General features: G+C 40.2%; 1 pseudogene; it reads right to left on the bottom strand.

Annotated features, from left to right (window-relative positions):
• Nucleotides 1-1,578: 1,578 nt before the first annotated feature.
• Nucleotides 1,579-5,168, bottom strand: LOC129048930 (splicing factor U2AF 35 kDa subunit-like; annotated as a pseudogene).
• Nucleotides 5,169-8,897: the final 3,729 nt, after the last annotated feature.

Here is an 8,897-nt window from a genome sequence, read left to right as displayed (position 1 = left end):
GGGCGGATTGTTAAAAGAGCAGAGTTTTTGATGTTATTGAAGTTAAGCAGGTATAAATTTAAATTATAGTATAATAACTTTAGGGTGTTAAATGTAATCCCCATAGTAATCATAAAGAACACAGCGATAGAATATATCCAAAAGGAAATGAGAAATTAATTTAAATGTTTCACTACAAAAGAATAAACTAAACACAAAAGAAGACAGTAATACAGGAAATGAGGGTCAAAAAAGCCATAAGGCATATAGAAAACAAATAGCAAAATGACAAAAGCCCCTTCTTATTAGTAATTACTCTTTTTTTTTTTTTCTTTTTTTTGACAGTCTCATTCTGTCACCCAGGCTGGAGTGCAGTGGCACAATCCTGGCTCACTGAAACCTCCGCCTCCCAGGTTTAAGTGAAGTGATTCTCATGTCTCAGCCTCCCCAGATAGCTGGGATTACTGGCATGTGCCACCATGCCCAGCTAATTTTTTTGTATTTTTAGTAGAGATGGGGTTTCACCATGTTGGCCAGGCTGGGCTCAAACCTATGACCTCAGGTGATCCACCTGCCTCAATTTCCCAAAGTGTTGGGATTGCAGGCATGAACCACCATTCCCAGCCAACTTTAAATGTAAATGGATTAAACTCTCCAATCAAAAGGCAAAGATTGTCAGAATTGATTTTAATAACATAATCCAACAATATGCTGTCTACAAGAGACTCACTTGAGCTCCAAAGAGACAAACAGATTGAAAGTGAAAGGATGGAAAAAACATATTCCACGCAAATAGTAACCAAAAGAGAGCAGGAATGCTTATACCAACATCAGACAATATACGCTTCAATTTTTTAAAGGCATTTTTAAAAAATTTACAAGAGAAAAGAACATTATATTATTATTTTTTGAGACGAGGTCTCTGTGGCCTAGGCTGGAGTGCAGTGGCATGATCACAGCTCACTGCCATCTCAACCACCTGGGCTTAAGTGATCCTCCCACTTCAGCCTCCCAAGTAGCTAGGACCACAAACATGTACCACCATGCCCAGCAAATATTTTTAATTATTTGTAGAGATGAGGTATCACTATGTTGCCCAGGCTGGTCTCAAACTCCTGGACTCCAGCTATCCTCCTTCCTTGGCCTCCTACACTGCTGGGATTACAGGCATGAGCCACGGGGCCCAGCCAAGAATATTATAAATACAAGGTTTAATGCAGGAATAAGATACAACAATTATGAAAATTTATATACCTAAAAAGACCATCAAAATACATGAAACAAAAACTGGCAGAACTAAAGGGAGAAATAGAAAGTTCTACAATAATAGTTGGAGTCTTCAATACCCTACTCTCCGTATTAGATAGAAGAACCAGAAAGAAGTAAGGAAATAAAGGATTTAAACACCACAATAAACCAACTAGATATAATGGGCATATACAGAACACTGTGCTCAACAATAGCATATACATTCTTCTCAAGTGTACACGGGACATTTTTCAGGATAGACCATATGTTAGGCCACAAATTGCCTCAATAGAATTTATTTATTTATTACTGTTATCACTACAAATTTTACTCAGAAACTCATCTTTGTGGTTTGTTGTTGTTGCTGTTGTTTTAAAAAAAATTCCCCTTATGAACTGGTTTGGTCAATCAACCACAGCACTTTCTAGCAGACATATGGTAGAAATGGCATGGCTCAGAATTGCCCAGATCTTTCACGATCTCTCAACCGCCTCCTGTCACGCTCCGGCCCGCCGCCGCCTCCGCCGCCGCCATGGTCTCTAGACCGAGAACTACGCTCCTGGGATTGGGATCTTGATCTATGCTTCTTGGGATGGCGCCCATACAGCTCCCGCCACAGCTCTCTGGAAATGGGCTTCAAATGCATGAAGTTGCAGAAGCCGCCTCATGTGCATTCTCCCATCTCATACTGACCGCAGCAGGCTTCTCTGAAGTCGGTCACAGGCGACAGCTCGGCGTGGATTGGCTGTCCATTAAACCAACGGTTATACAAGTCAATCACAGCCTTTTCCGCATCTTCCTCAAGGCGAAACGATGTACACGTTGTACACATTCCCCACCAGGTGGTCTCCCAGGTTGTCACAGACGTTCATCTCTTCAATTTCCCCATACTTCTCCTCCATTTCTGTAAAAAACTCCTCAAAAGGCAGGGCGCGGTGGCTCACGCCTGTAATCCTAGCACTTTCGGAGGCCGAGGCAGGCGGATCACGAGGTCAGGAGATCAAGACCATCCTGGCTAACACGATGAAACCCCGTGTCTACTAAAAATACAAAAAATTAGCCGGGCGTGGTGGTGGGCGCCTGTAGTCCCAGCTACTCGGGAGGCTAAGGCAGGAGAATGGCGTGAACCCAGGAGGTGGAGCTTGCAGTGAGCCGAGATGGCACCACTGCACTCCAGCCTGGGCGGCACAGCGAGACTCCATCTCAAAACAACAACAACAACAACAGCTCCTCAAAAAATTCATCATAGTGTTCCTGCATCTCAACATCGCTCATGGCACAGCGCAAACCATCAGCAGACAGGGAAGAGTTTTGAGGGTTACGGTAAATGTTCAAGAGGGCAATGGTCTGGCTAAACGTCGGTTTATTGTGCAACCGAGAGCACCTGTCTCCATGACAACATGCTCCAATTCTGAAATAAAATGAACAGCTGACTTTGTCTTTCCCAGTGCCGAAGATGCAGGCCAGATACTCCGCCATTTCCCACCTGCCACCCGCCACCACCGCCGGCGACACTGCTGCCAATGCCGCCCTAGGATTTAAAACGTAGATATCAAAGCATTTTCTCTGACAGAGCAAGATAAATTAGAAATCAGTAACAGTAGTAAAACGGCAAAAATTCATAAAATTATGAAAATCAAACAATGAAGAAATCACAAGAGACATTAGAAAGTACTTACAGATACATGATAATGACCTGTAACTTTATGCACCACACCAAAACTTATGGAATGCAGTGAAAGCAGTGCTAAGGAGGAAATTTATAGCTATAAATGCTTACATTAAAAAACAAGATCTCAAACAACAACCTGCAATTTAAGGAACTAGAAAAACACAAACTAAACTCAAAGCCAACAGAAGGAAGGACATAATAAAGATGAGAAGAGAAATAACATGAGAATAGGAAAACAACAGAGAAAATCAATGAAACTAGAAATCGATTCTTTAAAAGGATCAATAAATTGACAAACCTTTAGCTAGAGGGACTAAGCAAAAGAGGGAGAAGAGTCAAATTACTAAGATCAGAAATGAAAGCAAGGGCATTACTAGTGACTCTACAGAAATAAAAAGGATTATAAGAGAGTGCTATGAACGATTACATGCCAACAAATTGGATAACCTGGATGAAACTGATAAATTTTTAGAAACACAAAACCTATCACAGCTAAATCACAAAGAAATAGAAAATCTGAATAAACCTATAACTAGCAAGGAGATTGAATGAGTAATAAAAAGTCTCCTGAGAAATGAAAGCTCTGGAACTGATGCACTGCTGAATTCTACCCAACATTTAAAGAACTAACACCAATCCTTCTCAAACTTTAAAAAAAAAAAAAAAAAAAAAAAGGAGAGAACACTTTTCTAACTCATTCTATGAGGCCCTGATACCAAAGCCAGACAAACACACTACAAGAAAAGAAAACTACAAGCCAATATCCTTTATGAGCACTGATGCAAAAATACTCAACAAAACACTAGCAAACCACATTTAGCAGCATATTAAAAGGATTATACACCATGACCAAGTAGGATCTATTCCTGGAATGCAAGAATGATTCAACATACAAGAATTTATCAATGTTTCCATAGCAATCTACAGAGTCAATGCAATCCCTATCAAAATCCCAATGATGCTTTTAGCAGAAATAGAAAAACCCATCCTAAAATTCATATGGAACTTCAAGGGACCCTGAATCATCTTAAAAAAGAACAAAGCTGGAAGACTCATACTTCCTGATTGGAAAACTTATTACAAGCTGTAGTAATCAAATACTATGATACTGGCATAAAGACAGACATAGAAACCAATTGAATAGAATACACAGCCCAGAAGTAAATGCTTGCATATATGAACAAATGATTGTTTATATGGGTGCCAGGATTATTCAATGGGGAAAAAACAGTCTTTTAACAATCGGTGCTGGGAAATATGGATATCCACATGCAAAAGGATAAATTTGGACCCTTATCTAACCATATACAAAAATCAACTCAAAATGGATCAAAGACCTAAATGTAAGACCTAAAAGTATAAAATTCTAAAAGAAAATATAGGGCTAATCTTTACAACTGTGAATTTGACAGTGATTTCTTGGAAATGACACCAAAGGCACAGGCAACAAAAAATAAATAAATTGGGGCTCATAAAAATTTAAAAAATCTGTGCAATGAAAGACAGTATCAAGAGAGTAAAAAGGCAACCCACAGAATGGGAGAAAATATTTGCAAATTATACATATGATAAGAGATTAATATCCACACTATATAGAGAACTCATAAATCTCAACAGTGAAAAAACAAAACAACATGATTTAAAAATGGAGCCAGGCATGGTGGCTCATGCCTGTAATCCCAACACTTTGGGAGGCTGAGGTGGGTGGATCACCTGAGGTCAGGAATTGGAGACCAGCCTGACCAATATGGTGAAACCCCGTCTCTAATAAAAATACAAAAAAAATTAGCTGGGCATGGTGGCATGCGCCTGTAGTTCCAACAACTCAGGAGGCTTAGACAGGAGAATTGCTTGAACCTGGGAGGCGGAGGTTGCGGTGAGCCGAGATCACGCCACTGCACTCCAGCCTGGGCAACAGAGCGGAACTCTGTCTCAAAAAAAAAAAAAAATGGCAAAGAGCTGGGCGCAATGGTTCACGCCTGTAAGCCCAGCACTTTGAGAGGTGGAGGTAATCAGATTGCTTGGGACCAGGAGTTTTGAGACCAGGTTGGACAATATAGCAAAACCCCACCTCTACCAAAAATACAAAAAAATTAGCTGGGCGTGGTGGGGCATGCCTGTGGTCCCAGCTCCTTGAGAGTTTGTGGTGGAAGGATTGCTTGAGCCCGGGAGGTGGAGGTTGCAGTGGACAGAGATCATGCCACCGCACTCCCTCCTGGTTGACAGAGTGAGACCCTGTATCAATTTTTTCAATAAAAAATAATTTAAAATGGGCAAAGGATTTGAATAAATATTTTTCCAAAGAATATATACAAATGGCCAATAAGCACAAAAACACATACTCAACATCAGTAATCATTAGGGAAATGTGAATCAAAACTAAAATGAGACACCACCTCAGACCATTAGCATGGTTGCATTTTTAAAAATCAGAAGATAACAAGTGTTGATGAGGGTTTGGAGAAGTTGGAACCTTTTTGCACTGTTGGCAGGAATGTGAAATGACACAGCCACTGTCGAAAACAATATGGAGGTTCTTAAAACAATTACATATGTAATTATCATATAATCCAGCAATTTCACTTCTGGTTATATAACCAAAAGAATTGAGAGCAGAGTCCCAAAGAGATATTGTATACCCATATTCCATAGAGCAGCGTTATTCACAATAGCTAAAACATGGAAGCAACACAAGTATCCATCAACAGATGAACAGATAAGCAAAATGTAGTATATACATACAATAGAATATTATTCAGTCATAAAAAAGGAAATTCTAACATATGCTACAATATGGATGAACCTTAAGGACATTATGCAAAGTGAAATAAGCCAGTCACAAAAAGACAAAGTTGGCCAGGCATAGTGGTTCACATCTGGAATCCCAGCACTTTGGGAGGCTAAGGTGAAAGCATTGCTGGGGCTCAGAAGTTCAAGACCAGCCTGGGCAATATAGCAAGACCCCTTCTCTACAAAAACATTAAAAAAATTAGCTGGGTATGGTAGCACTTGCCTGTGATGCGAGCTACTGGGGAGGCTGAGGTAGAAGGGTCACTAAAGCCTGGGAGGTTGAAGTTGCAGTGAGCCATGATCACACCACCACACTCCAGCTCATGCAACAGAGTGAAACTCTGCCTCACACACACACACATACAAATTAACAAAAAAGACAAATATTGTATGATTCTACTTATATGAGGTACACAGAATTGTTAAGATCACAGAAACAGAAGGTAGAATGATGGTTTCCAGAGTCTGTGGAGAGGAAGGAATAGGGAGCTACTGTTTCACGGGTATAGAATTTCCGTTTTGCAAGATGAAAAGAATTATGAAGATGGACGGTGGTGATGGTTGCACAAAATATGAAGTGTATTTATTTATTTTTGGAGACAGAGTTTCACTCTTGTTGCCCAGGCTGGAGTGCAATGGTGCGATCTCAGCTCACCACAACCTCCGCCTCCCAGGTTCAAGCAATTCTTCTGCCTCAGCCTCCCTAGTAGCTGGGATTACAGGCATGTGCCACCACGCCTGGCTAATTTTGTATTTTCAGCAGAGGCAGGGTTTCTCCATGTTGGTCAGGCTGGTCTCAAACTCCCGACCTCAGGTCATCCGCCCGCCTCGGCCTCCCAAAGTGCTGGGATTACAGGCATGAGCCACCGTGCCTGGCCTTGAAGTGTATTTAATACTGCTGTACTATACACGTATAAATGGTTAAGATGGCAAATTTTATATTATGTATATTTTTTCACAATTTTTAAATGTGGAAAAAAGTAATTACCCACGAGGACAAAAAGAATAGAAAGAGTCAAGAGATGAGGAAAATTAATCAATTTGAAACAGAAAAAAATTGATAAAGTTGTACCAACCCAGCCTCCACCCTAACCATAAGGTAATGCTAGAGAAATTCAAAGCTGATAGTAGGCCGGGCATGGTGGCTCACGCCTGTAATCCCAGCACTTTGGGAGGCCGAGGCAGGTTCATCACAAGGTCAGGAGATCGAGACTATCCTGGCTAACATGGTGAAACCCCGTCTCTACTACAAATACAAAAAATTAGCCAGGCGTGGTGGCAGGCGCCTATAGTCCCAGCTACTCGGGATGCTGAGGCAGGAGAATGGTGTGAACCCGGGAGGCGGAGCTTGCAGTGAGCCAAGATCATGCCACTACACTCCAGAGCCTGGGCAACAGAGCAAAAAAAAAAAAAAAAAAAAAAAAAGCTGATAGTACACTGAAGGTAACCATAGTAACAATAAAACCTAAACCCAAATCAAATCTGGACTAAATTACCTCAATTACCCACACAAACAGCCTATGAAAAGGAGAGGCATGCTCATTTCTAGACATAAATACTATTTATTACAGTCTCTACTGTTCTACACATGATGTCCAACATTCAATGAAAAAATTATGAAACATAATGTGGAAAGAATAGTAAATGATGTTGGGACAACTGAATATCCACATACAAAAAAATAAACTGGACCCCTACCCCACACCATACACAAAAATTAACTTACACTGCATCAAAGACCTAAGCATAAGAGTTAAAACAATGATAAAACTCTTAGAAGAAGATATAGTTGTAATCTCTTCAAAAAAAGATGTACAAAAGGCCAATGAGTACATGAAAAAATACTCAATATCATCAATATCATTAGTCATTAGAGAAATACAAATCAAAATGATGCAATACTACTCTCACCCACTAGGATGACTATAAGGTAAAACAAAAACAAAGTAATGAAATAACTGTTGACAAGGATGTGGAAAAATGTGAACCCTCATTTATTGCTGGTAGGAATGTAAAATGATGCCGCCACTTTGGAAGAGTCTACTGGTCACTGAAAAGCTTAAACAGAGTTTCTATATGACCCAGCAATTCTACTCCTAGGTTATACCTAAGAGACATGCAGATGTTCACACAAAAAGTTCTGCATGTTTTTTCTTTTTCTATTCACAATAGCCCAAAGATAGAAACAACCCTAATATGCATCAGCTGATGAATGGATAAACAAAATGTGGTGTATCCATATCATTAATATTATTCAGCCATAGAAAGGATGAAGTACTGATACATGCTACAACATGGATGAACCTTGAAAACATTATACTAAGTAAAATAAGCCAGACATAAAAGGCCACATATTGTATTATTTCCTTTATATGAAATGTCCAGAATACGCATATATAGAGAGACAAAAAGTAGATGAGTAGTTGCCAGGATGGGGAAAGGGAGGAATGGAGTAATTGCTTAACTGGTGTAGGATTTTCTTTCGGGTGATGAAACGTTCGGGAACCCGATAGTGGTGATAGTTGCATAACATTGTGAGTATACTAAATGCCTTTGAATTATGAACTTTAAAATGGTCAGAATTGTGACGTTTTATATTTTGTATGTTTTACCACAGTTTTTTTTTAGGATTAGGCAATGGTTTCTTAGATATGACACTAAAACCAAATAACAAGAAAAAATAAATGAAACTTCATCCAAATTGAAAAGTTTTGGCTGGGCCTGCTGGCTCACACCTGTAATCCAAGCACTTTGGGAGGCTGAGGTGGGCAGATCACCTTAGGCCAGGAGTTTGAGACCAGCCTGGCCAACATGGTGAAACCCCATCTCTACTAAAAATACAAAAATTAGCTGGGTGTGATGGCAGGCATCTGTAATCCCAGCTACTTGGGAGGCTGAGGCAGGAGAATCATTTGAACCCAGGAGGCGGAGGTTGCAGTGAGCAGAGATGGCGCCACTGCACTTTAGCCTAGGTGACAGAACGAGACTCTGTTTAAAAACAAAAAAAAAGGAAAATGAAAACTTTTGCACTTAAAGGACACTATCAAGAAAGTGAAAAGATGCTGGGCGCGGTGGCACACGCCTGTAATCCCAGCACTTTGGGAGGCCGAGGAAGGTGGATCACCTGAGGTCAGGAGTTCAAGACCAGCCTGGCCAACATGGTGAAACCCTGTCTCTACTAAATACAAAAAAAAAAAAAAAAAAAAAA

This window comes from Pongo abelii, chromosome 9 (assembly GCF_028885655.2).
Source record: "Pongo abelii isolate AG06213 chromosome 9, NHGRI_mPonAbe1-v2.0_pri, whole genome shotgun sequence".
In the NCBI taxonomy this organism is placed as follows: domain Eukaryota; kingdom Metazoa; phylum Chordata; class Mammalia; order Primates; family Hominidae; genus Pongo; species Pongo abelii.
This window is presented reverse-complemented; position numbering and strand designations above follow the sequence as displayed.